Here is a 22150-nt window from a genome sequence, read left to right on the forward strand (position 1 = left end):
GAGGATTCTTGGGGCTTCTTTTGGGAAACGGTATTTGAGCGATGCTCCTCCATTAGGGTCGTACCTCCTCACATCCTCTTCAACTTTGCGGACCCATGCTGACTCTCTTGGAGAGGATTTAAGATTTCTATGTCAGGTACTGTTTGAAGAGAAGCTTCAAAAGCCATTTGAATAATTGATCTCAAAGTGTAGCTTCCATTTATGAAAATCAATACTATGAAACTTAAATCGTGAGTCAAACACCAACATAAGGATGTCTGTGGATAGTACTGGACTGACTTTCTCAGTTAAGTGTTAAACAAAACACTGGTTTAAAGAGTGGAATTCCTGAGTGGAATTATATGCATGGAATCATAGACTTTTTACAATAAGTATCTTAGAGAAGACTTCTTCCAAGCGTTTTCAAATGTGCGCAAAGTGTTCACCAGAACCCCCTCAGAAAAACGCCTCTGTGTGTACACGTGTGTGTGTGTACAAACAGGGATGTGCACTAACATGGTAATCCACTTCCCTCCCCACTACCATGTCCCTTTAGATGGAGAAGCAGCCCTTCCTATACATCCTATGAAATCATGCTTTTTGTTTTTTAAAATACTGGGTTTCCATACAAAGTTTCTTTAGAAGAATCAGTTCTGCTGTAGGGTGAAAGGGGAAATAAAGGCATCGGATTAATGCTGTTTGCTTTGTTTAACAAACCAGAAACCAAGCTTTAAAGAAAACAAATATCTTGTCACTATCCCACAACCAGTAACAGGCAGAGGCATGTCTGGAATTCAGGTCTGTGAATTCAGGTTTCTAGACTGGTCATTCCCTTTTCAGAAGCTGGCTACCTAGGAACGCTACTTCTCATTATATGTCTCTGGGTAAATAATCTAATCGTGTGTTGTCCCAGTAGGGTAGTCACAACCCAAATGTGACTGCTGAGGTACATGAAATGTGGCTCGTCTGCATTGAGATGTGTTGTAACTGCAAAATACATACCAAGTGTCAAATTCTTGGCACAAAACAACAGTGTGAAATAGCTCATTGATAATTTTAAAATATTGATTACATGTTGAAATAATACTTTGGATATATTGTGTTATATATAACATATATGGTAAATTTAATTTCATTTTTTACAACTTATATTAATGTGACTGGCTACTAGACAATTTAAAATGAAATATGTGGTTCACATATTGTGTTTCTAGTAGGCAAATCTGATCTAACCAAAAGGTCAGTTTGCACACTATGTACAGTGGGAAATATCTGCCCTTCCTATTTTTCAGGGTTTTAAAAAAAATTTTATTAAAAAACTTCTATTTTAGTCATCTCTATACCCAGCATAGGGCTCAAACTCACTCCCCTAAGATTAAGAGTCACACACACTTCTGACTGAGCCAGCTAGGCATCCCTCTCAGGGTTGTTTTAAAATCAAATGAAATAATCATTGTGAGTGCTATGCAAAACGCTACTCAAATATGATCACATTCTGAAGCATTTTGAGCATTTAAGTTTGCTTGGTTACCTACTGTGTTAATTGCTCCCTGGCAAGCAAGAAAAGTTTTGTGGAGTTTTTCCTTTGTTGTTTATATGTTTTTGGGGGAAGGAGGTAGATCATAGTGTAGGCTGCAAACATTATAAAGAATCCATTCATTCAGACTTATTTATATGCTGTGTATGTACTGAGCCCATCTACTCATTAGCCTCAGTGCAGAGCCATATAGATTGTAGATGCTACTTACATGCAGTGAGAATCTCAGTTTGAGTGATAGGCCTTAGAATCCTCCCCAAAAAAAGAACTTTTCTAAGAGGAAGAGTCAAGCATGGTTATCTTGATCAAGAGTTATCAAAGAAGGTAGTGTCCGACTATATAGCACAGTGACTTATTCAAAGATATACCAGATCACCTTCCTACTGGTTTGTGTCATAATGCATGCGAAATGAAAGCACTGTTTCACTAACTTACATGAAATGTCTGGGCATAACAAATGTCTTAGTTCAGGCTGCTCTAACAAAGTATGATACTGAAGCCTCGGTGGATTGAACAACAGAAATTTATTCCTCACAGTTCTAGAGGCTGGGAAGTCCAAGATCATGATGCTAGCAGATCTTTTGTGTGGTGAGAACCCAGCTCCTGGGTTGCAGATGGCTGCTGCACCCTTACATGACAGAGAGCAGAGAGCAGAGAGCTAGCTTTCTGGTGTCTTCTTTAAGGGTACTAATCCCATTCATGAGGGCTTCATCCTCATGGTGTCATTACCTCTCAAAGGCCCCATCTCTTAATACTATCTCACTGGGGATCTGATTTCAACATATAAGTTTTTTTGAGGGGGAAAGCACAAACATTTAGTCTGTAATAACAAGTAACACTTTACTGGGATCCATTTAATAGAGAATAATACATAGGAAAGGGGCATTTCACATTCACCTCCAAAACTTGGTTCTAGAACACAGGATCAGTCAGGGTACAGTCAGGAAAAGAGAAACCACACTAGGCTTGAACAGAGGGTATTTAATATAGGGAATTAGAACACAGGTGGTGAAAGGCTAAAAGATCACAAAGGGAACACTGAGATAACCTGGATATCTGTACTTCAGAAAGCAGTTAACTTGTTAAGGGAACAAAATAATTGGGGTTGGGGGTCACTGGAGCCTAGGTACTCAGAGGAGAGGCCCTACAGAGCTGATGTCTACACCCCTAGGGGACAGTTCCAGGTATGTAGACCTAGGAACAGCAAAAGACATGTTAGAATAGAGCCAGCTGCTGGTGTCGTAGTCACACTGATAGAAGCAGGGACATGAAAAAGGAACTTTGCTCTCACCAACTCCCACCTTGCCACCTTTTCCTAATGTGTTCTATCAGCAGAACCTAACATTGAACCAACCAGCAAAGAGTCTACGGGAAATGTAGTTTGTTGAGTCCTCAGCACTGCATAACAGAATATAGAAAGGTAGGTTTGGATCTGAGAAAAATAGGTATACTTCTGGTGTAATTCCGATTCAACTGTGGCCCTGACATGGTGGTGGCAACTCAGAGAGCTAGTGACAGCCACCAGCGGAAACTGCTGGCTTCTGGAAAGAAATGGGATAGACTGTTGCATGATATAGCAGTGGTCCTGATGCCCTTCCTAGGAAGGACTACCAATGAAGGTTGGTGTGTTTGTAGGTGTGAGACACTCTCTGGGAGGTCCCAGAAATTACTGTGGGAAAGTCTTTTGACAATATAAGTATTATAAATCAGAAGGGGTCAAAAGACAACCATATATGGTTGCTATTATCTATATTTACAGCCTACATAATTACATAATTTTTTTTTTAAGATTTATTTATTTGACAGAGAGATCACAAGTAGGCAGAGAGGCAGGCAGAGAGAAGGGGGGAAGCAGGCTCCCCACCAAGCAGAGAGCCCGACACGGGGGTTGATCCCAGGACCCTGAGACCATGACCCGAGCTGAAGGCAGAGGCTCCAACCCACTGAGCCACCCAGGCGCCCCTACATACGTTTTTCTTAAATGAACTTTAAATTAAGTATGCCAGACTGGTTTACAAACCTATTTGAGTAAAATTGTCATTGTCACTTTTGGGGACTTTTTTAAAGTTTTGTCTGGTATTCTTTTTTCTAGTAACAACATTCCAGTTTTCCTTTGGGGAAACATTTCTCTCAGCTCTTGTGGAAGAACATGAAAATTCAGGAGACTTGATCATACCCTTTCTACTTCCCTTACTGCAAGCAACCCCTTGGCTGCAGTAATTAGTTCATGTCCTGGTATGAGGTCAGAGTGAACCAGGATTTCTGTTGGGCCAATCAGAAAAGAGGTGTTCTTTTCTCCATGGGGTTGTTAGGTGAATAGAGTGTAAGTCTGGAGCTTAGGTGTTAATACCTAGCATTTCCTACAGCCCACCTGGTATAAAACAAACACATAGGGAAGTATGTGCAAGATAAAGAGATCATTTTTTAAAAGAGAAAACAATTTTAATGACATTGAATGTATGGATTTAACCATATTTGGAAATTGGTCACCTTCTAGATTTTTCTATTTATATAAGTCAATGTAATTTTTTAATGAAGTCATTGAAAAAGTTGAAATAACACATACAGTGAAAAACACCTATTGTAAGTTTACATTTTGATGAATTTTGATAGAGGAAACAACTCTTTTAACTCCACCTCAGTCAAGATACAACCTGTTTACAACACTCTAAAAAATCTCTCTCATTTTTTTCTAGTCAATTGCTACCCTGTTCCCGTAGTCAAATGTTCTGATTTTCACCGGTGTAAATGAACTCTGCCTGCTTTTGAGCTGATTATTGGTGGTAATATATAGAATATATTCTTTTGTGGTTGACTTCTGCTTAACATACCTTGGAAATTTATCATGTTGATCAGTTAATTTTCTTGATACCGAGCATTACATTGTAAGGATATACATTTTTGTTTTTTTAAAGTTTTTATTTAAATTCCAGTTAGTTAACATACAGTGTAATATTAGTTTCAGGAGTAAAATTTAGTGATTCAACAGTTCCATATAACACCTAAGTGCTCATCACCTATTTCACCCATCCCCCATCCACCTCCCCTCTGGTAATCATCATTTTGTTCTCTATAGCTGAGTCTGTTTCTTGGTTTGCCTCTTTTCCCCTATGATCATTTGTTTTGTTTCTTAAATTCCACATGAGTGAAAAAAATAAACACATTCCTTAACATGACCTAAAGATATAATCACTTATTGTGTATTAAAAAAAAAAGAAAAACCCCAAAGTTAAAATCATGTGTAGTAATCACTGTTCAATATTCAGCCTTACAAATGTTTTAGGTATCAAAAGATTATTCATTAATTAACTTGATGTACTATCAATCCAAGTTCTTAAGTTTCCTAAGGATTTTGAAAATTATATTTAAACTGAACTACTATAAAACATAATTACTGTTATGATTCAATTAGTTGAAATTATGATTCAATTTAGTTGAACACAAAGGGATATACATTTTAAACATTTAATCTCATGTTGATGGATAATTAGGTTTTTTCCTATTTCATAATATTAATAAATCAACACTGTTGATTAAGTATTTTTGGATATCTGATTTTGTTTCTCCTGTTTTACCTTGGAGTAAAATTACTAGGATATGCTTGTCTACGTAAGAAACACCATTGGCATTCTTACTTGGATGTCCTGTAGATATCTCAAACAAATTACTCCTTACTGTCCTTTACCTCTCACTTGCATTCTGTACTCACTGTCTTGGTGAAGGGTGCCACGTGTCTTACTCAGGAATCTGGGCTCAACCTAGCTTCCTTCTTCCCTCTACACCCTCATACATGCAATCAGTCTGGTAACACAGGTAGTACATATCCATTTTCTTTCTCTCTTCATTATGATTGCAATATGGTGATTTTTTTCAAACTTTTTTTTACCTTTGAGATATAGTAAAAAAATACGTATTACATGTATATAAAAGTAACTGAAACAAAAACTTCACGGTACTTATCCTTTCTGTACAAAAAATACTCTATTTTTCTGTTCCACTCTAAATCCATTTAAAAAATGTGATCATAAAGCATAAATTGATTTGATGATTCATAAATAAGTTGCAAACACAGTTTGGAAAAAAAGATGGATGAAAGCTCAGGTCCCAGAGTCAGACAAGGGTTTAAATCCCTACTCCTCTATTTAACTGTAACCTTGGGCCAAGTTCTTAACTGCCACCCCCGCCCCCCAACCATGGCTTCACTTGCAACAACAACAACAAAATAATAAAAATAATATGGTATCATAGAATTGTAACAAGGGTTAAAATGGGTTGTAGCAAGGATAAAGGGAGGTTATAAAACTTTAACCTCAGGTCCAGGAATAGAAGGTGCTCAATTGATACTAGCTGAAGCAGGCCTCCTCATTTCTTGCCTTTATTACTCACCCCTTTCTGAAGTTTTAAAGCCCTTAGCTGACCTTCTGCTTCTGGACTCACCCCGCATGAGGCCACTGAGACAATCTTTCTCCAATGCAGATCAAATCGTATCAGTCCTCTGTTCAAAAGCTCATTAGTCACTACTGGGCTTTTGGTATTAAACATATGCTTCTTAAAAAGGCATTTAAACATTTAGTCTTTGCTCCCTCTCAGGTCATATCTTGGGCCGTTCCCTTTCTAAGTGCTCCTCATCATGTCTTCCTCAGTGATTTGTCCTGCCCCCTAATGCTGTATACTGGTTTGTTTCTATCTTATCAATCTTCCCACCTCCAGTTAGCTTTTATGTAACATAAGCTACAATTCGAGAGTTAGTTTTTCTGGGAAGCATATCTGGGCCACCAATTGAGCTAAGAGTCACTCTTCCAAGTCCCCTTAACACCCTAAACATACCTTTCTAATAGCCCTTATTACACAGTTACTGCAATTCGAGAAACTTATTTTTCTTGTTCATTAGACAGTAAGCAGCTAGAAGACAAGGACTTTATTTTTCTTATCTGTATTCTCTAACAGTGTGTAGTAAGTACTCAATATGTATTTAGTGAATGGATGAAAGTGTTTAACTTAGTTTTCCACTGTGATTCTGCCATTTTCCTGTCTTTACTGGAGAAATAACTGGCTGTTTTACGCTAGAATCCTGAAGTAGTAAAAACACTTTTTCAATAAAAATATTGATTCACCTAACATATCTGTCAATTAAAATTAAAAATCACCTAGCACATTATTACTTAGCAATAATTTAATATTAATTAAAATTATCTAGCATACTTATTGTAAATTAAAAATATAGTCACTGATATTAACAGAATTTCCTATGGATTATTTTCAGTTAAGAACAGGCAATTGCCTACTAAGAAAATTGTACTGACATTCTCCCTTTCAAATCTAACAATGTGAATACAAATAGAATTATGTTTTCCTTCAGTGCTATTTCTACTGCTTTGGAGATAGCACTTAGTCTGTAGGTCAATTTACTTAAAGATGTAGTTGTGGAGTAATGAAACCCAAAAACATGTATTAAAAACTAACTTAACCCAATTTTTGGCTTAACTCTTTTTATGCTAAACAAAAATAAAACATCCTCACGTTCAAATAAATTCCATGAAATTGAGAAACTATCAATGATTTATTCACCAGTTATGAAAGAAGAAAAATACTAGTAAACATCTCAATGGTTTTCTTTCTTTCTCCACTAATAAAATGATAAACTTGTAAATTTCATATAGCAATCAAAAAAGATTTATCCTTTGTTTAAAGCAATTTATCCTATTGTTTAAAGCAACAATCAAAGGGTATCAGCCTTCTGTACTGTAAGGGCAAATAATAATAATCAATTAGACTAAATTTATTTCTGGAAGATCAAATCACCTATGTGTCTCCAATTTCACTATTATTTACACCTGGCTCAAGTTTTCCTAAGCCATTCAATTTCTTTTGAACACCTAGCATATTAGATGCTGTTTAAAAGTTAGTATTATATGCTGACAATCTATTTACCTGTAATTTCTTTTTTTAAGAAGATTTTACTTATTAGAGAGAGAGAGAGCACATGCACATACACCCATGAGCATAACTAGGGTGGGGGGAGGGTGGGCAGAGGGAGAGGGAGAAGCAGACTCCCTGCTAAGCAGGGAGTCCACTAGGCCCTGGATCCTAGGACCCTGAAATGGTGACCTGAGCTGAAGATAGACGCTTAAACCAACTGAACCACACCCAGGAGCCCCAACCTGTAATTTCTTAATAAGTTTAAAATTTTCTAGCAATATGGACACTGGAAGTTTGATTTAAAAGTTTTAAATTTTTTATTTTTTAAGAACATCTTTTATTATTTTTTAAAGATTTCATTTATTTATTCGAGATCGAGAGATAGTGAGAGAGTGCAAGATAGAGCACAAGTGGGAGGGAGGAGCCCCATGTGGGGCTCAATGCCAGGACCCTGGGATCCTGACCTGAGCCAAAGGCAGACACTTAATCGACAGAGTCTCCCGGCCCTCAATTTTTTTATTATCACCTATCTAGGTAAGATATGTAAAATTGTGATAATGCTTCCCCCCCACCCCCGGGGCAAGAATGGTGCTAAATGGACAACTAAACTTTATTTTTTAATTTAATTTTTAAAAACGATTTTATTTATTTATTTGAGAGAAAGAGAGTATGAGAGTGGGGAGGGTCAGAGGGAGAAGAGATTCCCCACTGAACGGGGAACCCTATGTAGGACTTGATCCTGGAACTCCAGGATCATGACATAAGCTAAAGGCAGTTGCCCATCCAACTGAGCCACCCAGGCACAACCAACCTTTAGCTAAGGATGATTATACTGGTGTGCTTTCTGGGATATGATTTTTTTATAGTATGCTCCTTTTAAAATGCAGTCATTGTAATTTCTGGATTGTCTACAGAAGGAAGTCTACCTATTAATTTTATGAAACTTCTGATTTATTGCTCAAACTTCTTAGTTTCTTCACATAGAAAATGGGAATAATTTCATTGGTAAGCACTTCTAGGAAGAGTTTAATTAATGATATCTATCATCACATGGTATTAATCAAGGCAATCAAAATCTTGCAGAAAGAGAACATTCAGTTAGCAAAATGATTAATCTGGAGATATTGCAATACTGTGTAAGGCCAAAATACTAAAAATAAAATTACAATGTTATATGAAAATATATTAAAAATATTTAAAAATATATTTTATATTAAAAATAAAACTCTAATTATACTGATTATAATATATATAGTATAATTCCTTTCATAAATATAATCTTTAAAAATAATAAGAAGGCTTATTCCTATTAAATACAATTTCAAGTGTCATAATATAAAAATATACTTTTGTTGGCTTTCTATTTTTCTGAAAAGCACAATAGAAATTATCTCATGTTTTGGGATACATTTTAAAGAATTAGTTCAATAAGCTGGTTTTTAGTCCTGAAGATTTAGAAATCCTTTGGGTCTTTATTCAAGGTCAAATAAATTGATAGTCACTATTACTCCAAATATGATAGAATGAATAAAAGTGCACATTGTAAACATCTGGAAAATGTGTTATATACAATTAGATAATTTTTTGGAGACGACTAATCTTTTAAGTACCTTCTGGCTTTCTAGCAACTCTATTAACCTGTAGGTGAAACACATTAAAGGCCTTCAATTTGAAGCCTGGAATTTAGCTGACCTAGGCTTGATTCTTGCCCCTACCACTTACTACTTTAGTATTTCCTAGTGGATTCTTTCATTTCTCTGAATCTGTTTCTTCAGGTATAACAATGAATCAGCAATGAAGATGGAATGAGATTACATTGCCTAGCACATTGCTAGTGCAGAATGAATGTTAGTTTCATTCTCAGCTGTCCTTGAGTGCTAGCAACCTTCATTTGACTCCTTGGAGACGTTTGTTCTTTCACCTAAACACAGCATGTTTCTTCACGCTTTATAGCTATTTCCTTTAAAAGTACTCCACCAATGCGCTTATTAAACTACGTAATATTAACTCTAATGGAGTCAGTAATAACCAGTGAGCTACTTTAACGAAGAGTATTAGCAGATTTAAACTGATGAAATGTTACTTAAGTGCACTTAGGTATTACTCATCTATTTCTCACTAACAGACGAATCCTATCTTCTATTTTCTATACAGAAAATTGCATTTAATTACAGTATTGTTTAGGTGGGTTAGTCTGTAACTTGAAGTGAAAGATATTGACAGGATAAAATGAAAGCTTTGAAATAGGGCAAAATTGGGAAAACGAGGTCAGGCCAGAAACAGAATTACCATAATTCATGGTGAGAGGATTGATTACAATGCATTTGCCTTCAAGATTTAGATACTCTGCAGAATGGAGGTAAAGCCCAGTTTTCAAGAAATTACCAATGGCGAAAAAAGCGGGGTGCGGTGTTAAGCCATCTGGGTAATCAGAACCTTTAGAATTGCTTAAAATAACCTTCACCGAAGAGAGCATTTTCTTTTTACTTTCCCTGCCTCCCGCAATTAATGCCGTTTAACGCAGTCAGTTTTTTAAAAGGGAAATGCCATACTGCAATTCTCAATAGGTTACTGACATGCACCACGACATTTACTTTTTTTTTTTTTTAATGTGCAAATCTCTCAAATGTCATTCCGCCTCGAACCCTTTCTAAAACCTTAAAAAACCCACTTTCAAGCCAAACTTGCTGCGCGTTTGTGAATTACAAAGGTCAGGACCTCAAGGAAGGACCTACTTAGTACACTAACTCCACCAACTCCTGAAAACAAGCAATCTCGGTGCTAAGACCGAGAAGTAACTAGCTATTTGTTTATAATTAATTTCTTCCTAATTTAAAATCAATTGATTTCCAAGAAGGATTCAAAACAGTTTTCAACGTTTTCCATCACGCATCTGCCAATTTCTACAACTTATTACACCAACCCTCTTTCCCCTCCGCCCACATGCTCCCCGAACCATCCAAGGCCCTTGAAGCGGTGCGGTAGCGTATCGCCCTGCAACTGCCCACGGAGGCCCGGCGCCCCCGCAGAGCTTGGGCGGGAACCACTTCCCCACTCTGGGCTGCCGCTACAACTGAAGCGGTCAACCAATGGCTGCCTTCTCCCGTACTCATTGTCCCGCCTTCCAGTTCCACTGACCCCAATAGGAATGGTCGTCTCGTGCCGGAGGCCAATGGGAGATTGGGGGCGGGAATCATTGGCTGCAGTCTTGCCGCAGTGCAGTATGGTCCTCCGTCTCCGTTACCCTGGTGCCGAAGTCGGCGCGTCGCCGCCGCCAGGGAACTACGGTCCCCGCCCCTAGCCTGGCCCTGTGTTCAAACTTCCCGCACCCCGGCAACCTTGGCTCCCGCCCCTCAATCTTCGCAGCAACCCGGCACCCACTCTTGGGCGGCTAGACGGGGAGTTTGTTCCGCGGAGAGAAGGCAAGGAGGCGGGACGCCGCGTCGAATCTGAGGAGGGGGGGGGCGGGTTGGGGGTGGGCTTTTGGCGTGGGCGTGGAGACTGGGGAGTTCGGGGTGCGAAGTGAGATTGGGACTGGAGCGTGGGGGGGCTGGCTATTCGTGGATGGAGGTACGAGAGTGGAGCTGTTAAAGCGGGGAGGTTGAGCGGATTAAGGATAGGGAGGGTTTGGGAACGCGGGGAGAGCAGAGTCCTAAGCAAATAAGTGAGGAGCCCGGCAGCCGGGAAAGGACAAGGAGGAGGGGAGGTTGGCTACAGGTGGGGGATTGGGAAGTTAGGAGGAGACGAAGTTATAGAAGTTTAGATTATTTGTTGGAATCGAGAAAAGGAGGAAGGGAGCTCGTTGCAGGAGGATCTAGAGATAGGGTTAGGAATTATTAGGAAACCCTAGAGGACTGTGGAGACTGAAGATGGCAAAGGAGGGACAGAGCCAAGAAGGGGAAGGAGACTGTGAAACTTTCGGTATCTCTGGGTAACTGGAGATTAAAGACAGTTTGGTTAAAGCGGAAAGGCCCATTTTTCCTGGCTGTGAAATTTTTACATGTCCATCAAGGCTGGGATGAGAGGAAAGATGTTTGGCAAAAAATGCGCCAGGTGAGTCGTAGTGCTCTGGTTGGTGTTCTGTGCGGGCAGGACCAAAAGGATACAGTGTTTCGCGGTGGTGAAGACCATGGGCCAGGTTCACCTGAGTTTAAACCCCCTCTCATTCACTTTGTGACTTTGGACAAATTACTAATATCAATTAGTAACAAATTGTTGGCTAGTAACAAGGGACATATATATATTTTTCCATTTGGGGAATGGGAATAGTAGATACTGTTGTGAGGATTAATTTCTTGTGGTGTTCCTACCTATAATGAGATAACTGAAGAAAAAATTGGATGGTTCTGTTAAAGTGGATTTGTTCTTGAAATTTTGTTTGTGTGAGCAGTTCGATGGGCTGCAATTACTGGAGATTTTCTTAATCCTTTTGCTTGTTGGATCCTCCTCCGAAAGTCTGAAGAACGTTTTGGCTCCTCTCCATAGGAAAGTACACTTGGGCACAAACATTTTTATGCTGGTCCTTTACCATCAACTTGGATTAAAAATATCTTTGAGATTAAAAGTCACCATTTAAATGATTTTTATGTATTTATCTTTTTTGGCAGGAGGGGTCTACATGCAGTTTTGAAAAAAGGGTACAGTTCTGGACATTACTATGTTATTTTAATTCATATGTTTTCAAGTTACAGTTCCACATTTGAATTTTATATTACAAATATATACAAATAGAGAATCATTTTAAATATCAAAAAGTAGTTGGTGATTTTTGGAAAAGATTTTTCTTTTTTTTGTCAGCATCACATCTTTCCTATTAAGCATTCATGGAATAGCAGACACAGAAGTCCATTAGAAGATGCTACTTTTGGGATGCCTGGGTGGCTCAGTTGGTTAAGCTTCTGATTTCAGCTCAGGTCATGATCTCCAGGTGGGGAGATCAAGCCCTGCATCATGCTCTGGCCTGGGCATGGAGCCTGCTTGATTCTGTCTCTCCCTCTGCCCACCTCTCCCCCCCCACCCCACCACTCCCCCCCACCCCCCCACCCCCACCCCCCACCCCCAAAGAAGATTCTGCTCTTTCACCTGGTTCTTCTGCCTGTAGTTACTGATCTTCTTTGCTTCTTTGTGGATGCTCCTCCTTCTCTGCTCACCAGTATTGCGTTTCCTCATAATTTAGTCTTCTGCCTTCTCTTCACTCTGTTCTTTTTTTGGCTGAGTTCATCTTCAGGCTTCAGGTCATCTTGGCTTCCACCATCTATATTTTATTAATGCACAATCAGTTTTTGTCTCTGTCCTGGAACTCTTGAATTAGTTCTGAATTTATATAGCTAATTTTTCACGTTTCCACATAGATTTCTTACAGGCATCCTAAACTCGATGTATCTAATATGAAACCATCACCTTTCTCCACCAGACATGTCCTATTGAATGGTACCATATTTACCCAATTTTTTAAGACCAAAACTTTGAAATTCATTTTCTGAATTTGGAAGAATTTTGAATTCTCTGTTCTCATAGTCCACATATAATCTGTCATCAAGTTCAGTTTGTTTTATTTGATAAACATTTCTTAATTCTGTACTCTACATCTCTAGTTACCCTCTGTTAGTTCAAAGCTCTATCACTTGGCACCTGATTTCAAGACCAGCTGTTTTTCTGCCTTCAGCCTTATTGGGCCTCCAGTTCTTGGGCTGGAGAAGGATCTTTGTAAATGTGGATCTGATCATTTTAATCCTACTGAAGATCCTTTTTTTCTAACCAACTTCTTTGTATGATATAAGGATCCTTCTTGTAACAGTCTCTTCCACTTGATCCAGTCTCCTTTATTACTTTAATCACTGCCCTCCAGCCAGTGCAGTCATTCTAAACCAGCATTGTCTAAAAGAAATATAATGTGAATCATATACATAATTTAAAACATTTTTTCAGTAGGCACAGGAAAATACAAACAGGTGAAATTAATTTTAATAGTATATCTTATTTAAACCAGTACATCCAAAATAATATTTTAACGTAATGAATATTTATTTTTATTATTATTTTTTAAAGATTTTATTTATTCACTTGACAGAGATCACAAGTAGGCAGAGAGGCAGGCAGAGAGAGAGGGGGAAGCAGGCTCCCCGCCGAGCAGAGAGCCCAATGCGGGGCTCGATCCCACGACCCCAAGATCATGATCCAAGCTGAAGGCAGAGGCCCAGCCTACTGAGCCACCCAGGCACCCCTAACGTGATGAATATTTAAAAATATATTCAAGTAGATAGTTTATTATTATTATTTTTTTTTATGTACTGAGTTTTCAAAATCCCATGTGTATTTTACACTTAACAGCATATCTCATTTCTCACTAGGTACATTTCACGTTTTCAGTAGCCACTGTTTGAATAGCACAATTGCATACTTTTTGCGGTTTGATTATATGCCTCACCTATCTCATGCCTTTTACTTTTGCACATGCTGCTTTCTTTTCCTGAAATAGACTCTTCTGTCATGAACTGTGTTCTTTTAGTAACCTCATCTTCCATTATCCACCCCCTGCACCAAAAAAAAAAAAAAAAAAAAAAATCAACCCCCAAACACCCATACTTGTGTTAGCCTCAGGTAATACCTAAAGACTTACTTTAGGCATTATTTCCTCTGAAATTCTTTCCGATTTCCCTCTGTCCTCTCAATCTTAGTTTTAAGTGTACTTAGCCTACTTTACTTCTTTTGTCATTAGTACTCATACTCTTGCATTATCTTTTTCTTCCCGCGTTGGAGTTTCTAAATGGTAAGGTGTCAGTTGTGTCTTATTTTTTGTATCTCCATTCATAGTTTAGTGCCTGACATAGTAGGTGTTCAGTAAAGGCCTTATACATGTATGAATGAATATTTTGTGATGTGTTCATTTGACTGACTACACTTTGGGAATGCATATTGTAGTTAAGAGGCTTTAATTTGAACCACTGTTCCAAAATGCCGTTTAAATGAAGCTGATTATGCCTTAAATTTTAAGTCTAGCATATGCTGTGCTCTGCCCTAGAGTTCAGAAAACTATATTTAAAATCTAAACATAGTTTGATTTTAAAGCAGGAGTAGGTGTTGTGTAAATAAAGGTAGAATAAAAAAATGCTTAGGAATATAGTGGAACATATCAGTAGAAGGGTAGAAAAATGACTTGGCTTTATCTGTTTCTAATAATTTTTTCTCCTTTGTAAGAGAGAATAAGTTGCAGTTTTATGCAACAAGATTGTTTTTAATTTTGTCTCATCTTCAGTTATTTATATTCCTTTTTGAGGAGAGAAATCTTATTTATACCTTTCTCTCTTAGTTTATTTTTATTTTACTTATCTCGTTGCTTGTTTTGAGTACTTTTGCTGGCAGCAGAGGTGGCCAGGCAGCAATGTTTTATACAAAGAAGATGAACACAAGATATGAACAGTTCTTTGGTTTCATATAGTTTTTTCCTTAAAACTAAGAACCTTTATTCAAGTTTTGTAAATCAGATAATTATTATGCTATTCCATATATAGTAAGCTTTTTAGCTTAGATCTAGTTTTGATTCATTTGAAACAATATAAAAAGGACATTCTGGTACTGAAGTGGCTTATGGTCATCTTTTTTCTGACCTGTTACATGCGAACTATACTGTTTGGGACTTTTTAGAAGTTTATTTTTGGATGAAAAATGACATGTTAGATTTGCTAGTTTTCTAGCATTGCCATGGTAGCACTCCTGGCTATTTTTAGAAAATAAACAATTCTTGGGACGCCTGGGTGGCTCAGTTGGTTAAGCAGCTGCCTTCGGCTCAGGTCATGATCCCAGTGTCCTGGGATCAAGTCCCATATCGGGCTCCTTGCTCTGCAGGGAGGCTGCTTCTCCCTCTGTCTCTGCCTGCCATTCTGTCTGCCTCTGTCGCTCTTGCTCCCTCTCTCTCTATGACAAATAAATAAAATCTTAAAAAAAAAAAAAAAAAGAAAAGGAAAGAAAATAAACAATTCTTAGGAATTGAAATTGGGCAAGAATTGTAGTTTTTCTTTTTTGCTTTTATATAGTTACCCTCTTACAGATAGGGGTGACAGATGAACCAACTGTTAGTTGATTTACTCCCCATCACAAAGAATTAGCTTAAATTAGCTGGAAAACTGTACATGGAATATAAATCTTCAGTGTTCTGTTAATCTAGATAACTTTTTTCTTTTAAGAGAAAATAATATTTATTCATTTAGTAATATTGTGGCCATATTAGTCAAATGGAAAATATTATTCTAAGTACAGGTGAAATTTATTTTGTCTGAAGCCATATTAGTTCATCTCAGTTATTTAAAATTAACTGAGTTAGAATATTCCAACTTTACTGTGGTAATGGCTCTGAGCAGACCTTTTTGATTTGCTAACTTTTCTCCCTTCTAAGGAATTTTAGAGATTTAAGTAAGTCTTACTTACTTAAAAGTTATTTAAAAGAGGGAAAATTTAACACTTCGTTTGAAACAGGAAGACAAACTTTATAGAATGAAATTATTAATGTTCTATTTGGAATAGCTTTATAGAATAATCATTCAGCCCATAAAAAATTAGTGAGTGGTGTTGTTACCATGGTGAACTAGGCAGACAAGATTTCTGGTCTTACAGGTTTTCTATTTAGTAGGAAGAGAAAGATGAATGTAAGATTATTTCTAATAGTAACAAGGTCTATGAAGAAAATAAAACTAATTAAGATAGAGTGACTGGGCTTACTTTAATAGAAATGTTAGGAGAGCCATCTTTGAGAAGTTGACATTTGTGCTGAGAGCAGGAAGAAAAGAAGGAGCAAAGTTCTAAGAAGGACCTCTTAGGGTTCAAGGGTGAAGCAAGTCCAAAGTCTGTGAGTTGGCAAAAGGTTGGCATGTTGGAGGCAACAAAGAAGGCCACTTTAGCTGAAAAAATATATAAGTGGCATGAGATAAGGATGGAGAAGTAGGCTGAGGGGTTAGATCTTGTATGAGTTTGCAGGTCTGGTTGTGGAATTTGATGGCTGTAAAAAGCCATTGAAGAGTATTAAGCAGGAGGGCAATGCTATCTGCTTCTGTGTCATAGCTTACTCTGTGGAAGCAAGGATAAAAGCAGGTATCACTGGGAGACAATTGCAGAAGTTCAAGTGAAAAAAGATGGTGGCTTGGTCTAGGGCAGTAGCAGTGGGAATGATAAAAAATAATGTGGAATGTATTTTGGGAGATAAAACCATTTGGTTTCACAGATGGCTTGGATGTGGGATGTGAGGTTAAGAAGGAATCCAGGATGATCCTTAGATTTGCGACAGGAGTAATTTAGTAGATGGAAGTGCCATATAGTGAAATTAGAAAAATAGGAAAGAGTGGGGATAGAAGGAGGACAAATTATGATTTTGGCTTTGGACATACAAGTTTGAAATGATTTTTGGATACCCAGATAGAGTTGTCACATATGAAGGTGAATATGTGAATCTGGAAGTCAGAGTAAATGAAGCCTAGATGAGACTGTCTAAGGAGAGAGTGTAGATGAAGAAAAGAGAGCCAATATGTGGTGCCTTGGGTTTTCCAACATTTAGATAAGGAAGAGGAGGCAGATTCAACAAAGTAGAGATAACATTCTAGATTCTAGATTACTCTTCAAAAGAGATTTATTGGAAAATTAGAATAGAGCAACTGGGTCATAGATGTATTAGGACATGGAGTCAAGCAACAGCTTTATTAGAGCCTCTTTGTTGGTAGGAATGATCCTGTGCAGAGTACAGTAGCAGGGGCACAGTCCTGAGATGGAGAGAAGATATGGGAAGGGAGACAGGTGAAAGGTGAAAGGTTTAGCTCTGAAAAGGAACAGAAATGCTTCTTCAGTTTTAGTGGCAGGAAGGCAACAATATTGATAGATGCAAATGGAGATGATTTCAAAGATGAGGTAGTTTTCATCTGATTGTTGATACTGAAATACCTAATGGGATACTCAACCAAGAGAAAACTTGTACAGGGATACCTTGTTTAATTGGACTTTGATTTATTGTGCTTCGCAGAAATTGCATTTTTTTTTTTTTTAACAATTTGAGTGGTGGCAAAGCTGCATTGGGCAAGTCTATTGGCGCCATTTTCGTCCAATAGCATTTGTTCACTTTCTGTGTCACATTTTCTAAATTCTCATAATATTTCAGACTTTTTTGATATGGTATTTCTTATGGTAATCTCTGATTAGTTGGTTATCTTTGATGTTACTGTTGTAATTGTTTTGGGGTGCCATGAACTGCATCCATATAAGACAGTGGACTTAATTGATAAATGTGTGCATTCTGACTCATCCACCAACCAGCCGTTCTCCCTCTCTCTCCTTGTCCTTGAGCCTTTCTATTCCCTAAGAAACAGGATGGAAATTAGGCCAATTAATAACCCTGTGATGGCCTGTAAGTGTTCAAGTGAAAGTCAGACATTTCTCACTTTAAATTAAAAGCTAGAAATGATGTAAGCTTAATAAGGAAAGCATGTTGAAAGCCAAGAAAAGCCAAAAGTAGACCTATGCATCAAACAGCCAAGTTGCAAGTGCAAAGAAAAGTTCTTTAAGGAAATTAAAAGTGCTACTGAAGTGAACACATACAGTAAGATAAGAAAATGAAAACAGCCTTATTGCTGATGTGGATAAAGTTTTGGTGGTCTGGGTAGAAGATCAAACCAGCCCCAACAGTCTCATAAGCCAAAGCCTATTCCAGAATACAGCCCAAGCTCCCTTCAGTTGTATGAAGGCTGAGAGAAGTGAGGAAGCTGCAAAAGAAAACTTTTGCAGCCTTGGAAGCTGCAAGAACTTGGTTTATGAGGTTCAAGGACAGAAACCATCCCAGTGATGTCAAAGTACAAAGTGAAGCAGTAAGTGCTGTTGTAGAAGCTACATCAAGTTATCCAGAAGATCTATCTCAGATAATAAAGATGGTTTCTTCTCCAAACAACAGATTTTCAATGTAGACACAGCAGCCTTCTAGGAAGGCTTCTGTGGAAGCCTTCTATGGAAGAAGACGTCATCTAGGACTTTGATAGCTACAAAGGAGAAGTCAGTGTTTGTCATCAAAGCTTCAAAGGACAGACTGACTCTAGTGTGGGCTAATGTAGCTGGTGACTTTAAGTTGGTGTTCATTTACCATTTCAAAAATTCTAGAGCCATTTGAAGCATTATGCTGAATCTGTTCTGCCTGTACTCTATAAATACAACAACAAAGCCTGGATGACAGCACATGTGTTTACAACATGGTTTACTGAATTTAAATTTTAAGCCCACTGTTGAGGCCTAATGTTCAGGAAGGAGAAAAAAAATCCTTTCAAAATATTACTGCTCATTGACAATGCAACAGATCACCCAAAAGCTGATGGAGATATACAGTGAGATTTATGTTGTTGTCATGCCTGCTTACACAGCATCTATTCTGCAGCTTGTAGATCAAGGAGTGATTTTGACTTTCAAGTTCTCTTATTTAAGAAATACGTAGCTGCCATAGGTAATGATTCCTCTGATGGATCTGGGCAAAGTAAATTGAAAACCTTCTGGAAAAGATTCACCATTCTAGATGCCATTAAGAACATTTGTGATTTGTGGGAAGAGGTGAATATATTCATATTAATGGCAGTTTAGAAGAAGTTGATTCCAACACTCATGGGATGACTTGGAGGGTTTCAAGACTTCAGTGGGAGAGGTAACCATAAATGTGGTGGCAATAGCAAGAGAACTAGAAGTAGAGCCTGAAGATATGACTGCATTACTGTAATCTCATGATCAAACTTGAACAAAAGAGTTGTTGTTTCTTATGGATGCACAGAGAAAGTGGTTTCTTGGGATGGATTCTCCTGGTAAAGATGCTGTGAAGATTGTTGAAGTGACAAGAAAGGATTTAGAATATTATAGAAACTTAGTTGACAAAGCAGTGGCAGGATTTTAGAGGACTGACCCCAATTCTGAAAGTTCTTCTGTGAGTAAGTGCTTTCAAACAGCTTTGCATGCTACACAAAAATTGTTCGTGGAAGGAAAAGTCAATCAATGAGACAAACTTTATTGTCTTATTTTAAGAAATAACCATAGCCACCCAGCTTTCAGCAATCATCACCCTGATCAGTCAGCAGCCATCAACACTGTGGCAAGGCTCCACCAGCAAAAAGAGTACAACTCACTGAGAGCTCAGATGATGATTAACATTTCTTAATTCTTAGCAATGAAGCATTTTTAAATTAAGGTATGTACATTTTTTAAAAACAATGCTCTTGCACAGTTAGTAGACTATCATATGGTATGGTTCAAATATTCATATGCTTTGGGAAACCAAAAAATTCATTTGACTATTTTAATTGTAGTCTGCTTTATTGCAATATTAACTTTATTTTGGTGGTCTGGAACTAAACCTGCAATATCTCTGAGGTGTGCCTGGATCCATTTCAAGGCTTATTAACTTAATTCTGTCACCTTAGGTAAATTGTACTCTTGGGTAAGTCAGTTTGTTTTTCTGGGTATTAGTTTCCTTATTCTATTCAGAGAAAAAAGTGATTCCTCAGGGTTCCTTCCATTGCAAAGTTGGTATGTTAAGCTACAGTACTTATTTTTATTTGCATACACACACACACACATGCACACATATTTTTTAATTGAGGTTCAAATGACACACGTTACATTAGTTTTAAGCATACAGCATAGGGATTTAACTCTATAGGTTATGCTATGCTTATTGTAAGTGAAGCTACTGTTACTACCAATGCACCAGTTTACATTCCTGCCACCAGTGTGTGGTGGTCTGTGCCTCACCCTTGTGAGGCATTCCTTCACATCCTCTCCAGCATTTGTAATTTATTCTTTTTTTTTTTTTTTCTTAAAGATTTTATTTATTTATTTGATAGAGATCACAAATAGTCAGAGAGGCAGGCAGAGAGAGGGGAAGGGAAGCAGGCTCCCCGCCGAGCAGAGAGCCAGATGCAGGACTCAATCCCACGACCCCGGAATCATGACCTGAGCTGAATGCAGAGGCTTTAACCCACTGAGCCACCCAGGTGCCCCAATTTATTCTTTTTTTTTGATACTAACTGTTCTAAATGGTGTGAGTTGATACGTTATCATGGTTTTGATTTGCATTTCCTTGATGATTAGTGATGTTGAGCATCTTTTCTTTTGTCAGTTGGCTATCTGTATATCTTCTTTGGAAAAACGTCTATTAAGGTTTTCTGCTTACTTTTTAATTGGATTGGGGTTTTTTTTTTTTTTGGTGTTGAGTTGGATAAGTTCTTTATATATTTTGGATAGTAACCCTTTAACAAATGTATTAGGTTGCCTTTTTGCTTATGGTTTCTTTTGCTGGGCAAAAATTTTAATTTTGGTGGAATCCCAATAGTTTAGTTTTGCTTTTTTGTTTTCCTAGCCGAGGAGAAATATCTAAAAAACATTCCTAAGGTCTATATCAAAGAGATTACTGCCTATATTCTTTTAGGAGTTTCATGGTTTCAGGTTTCACATTTAGGTCTTTAATTATTATGAGTTTATTTTTTTTGTGTAGTTTAAGAAAGTGGTATAGTTTCATTCTTTTGCATGTTGCTGTTCAGTTTTCCCAGCACCATTTAATGAGAAGGATCTCTTTCCCATTGTATATTCTTATCTTCTTTGTCATAGATTAGTTGACCACGCAAGGGTGGGTTTATTTCTGGGCTCTCTGTACTGTTCCATTGATTTATGTGTCTATTTTTGTACCAGTACTCTCTGGGATTGTGATACGCCCATCTTTTTTCTTCTTAAAATTGCTTTGGCTGTTCTTTGTACTTGTATCTTCTGTCTTTGTACTGCTATACAAATTTTGGGATTACTTGTACTAGTTATGTAAGAAATATTACTGGTATTTTGATAGGGTTTGCATTGAATCTGTAGATTGCTCTGAGTAGTATGGACATTTAAACAATATTGGGGCACTACCCCAACTGGGTAGTTCAGTGGATTAAGACTCTGCTTTTGGCTCAGGTCATGATCCCTGGGTCCTGGGATTGAGCCCCACATTGGGCTCTCTGCTCACCAGGGAGCTTGCTTCCCCCTCTCTGTCTGCCTGCCTCTCTGCCTACCTGTGATCTCTCTCTTTCTCTATCAAATAAATAAATAAAATCTTAAAAAAAAACCCAATATTAATTCTTCTAACCCATGAGCATGGTATATCTTTCCATTTGTTTGTGTCATCTTCAATTTTTTTCCTCAGAGTTTAATAGTTTTGAGAGTAGAGTTCTTTCACGTTCTTGGTTAAGTTTATTCCTAAGCATTTTGTTATTTGTGGAACAATTGTAAATGGAATTTAAAAAAATTTCTCTTTCTGCTGCGCTGTTATTAATGTATAGAAATGCAACAGATTTCTGTGTATTAATTTTGTATCCTGCACCTTTATTGATTTAATGTATTCTAATAGTGTTTTGGTGGAGTCTCTAGGGTTTTCTATATATAGTATCATTATCTACAGTTATTGACTGTTTTACTTTTTCTTTTACCAGTTTGGATGCCTTTTCTTTAATGTTTTTGTCTGATTGAGGTGGCTAGGACTTCCAGTGGCATTTTGAGTAAGAATGGCAAGAGTGGACATCCTTGTCATGTTCCTGATCTTGGAGGAAAAGTTTTCAATTTTTCATCATTGAATATACTGTTAGCTGTGGGTTTGACATATATTGCCTTAATTATGTTGCAGTATGTTTTCTGTCAGCCCACTTTGTTGACAGTTTTGCTCAGTAGATGGATTGAATG

The 22150-nt window shown here is 37.6% G+C and overlaps 1 protein-coding gene across 3 annotated transcripts in view; it reads left to right on the forward strand.

The window, feature by feature from the left end:
• Positions 1–22150, forward strand: part of LCA5 (lebercilin LCA5) — a 127945-nt gene that overhangs the window by 57638 nt on the left and 48157 nt on the right. Inside the window, exon 1 of one of the 3 annotated variants that reach the window (XM_044246816.1) lies at positions 10934–11488. The exons of 1 other annotated variant lie outside the window; for it this stretch is intronic. The gene's annotated coding sequence lies outside the window, so the exon portion shown is untranslated. Of the gene's footprint in view, positions 1–10933; positions 11489–22150 lie in introns of those variants that run through there. One more of the 3 variants, XM_044246825.1, reaches the window with a different exon arrangement.

The sequence above is a fragment of the Neovison vison genome, chromosome 1, assembly GCF_020171115.1.
Source record: "Neovison vison isolate M4711 chromosome 1, ASM_NN_V1, whole genome shotgun sequence".
In the NCBI taxonomy this organism is placed as follows: domain Eukaryota; kingdom Metazoa; phylum Chordata; class Mammalia; order Carnivora; family Mustelidae; genus Neogale; species Neogale vison.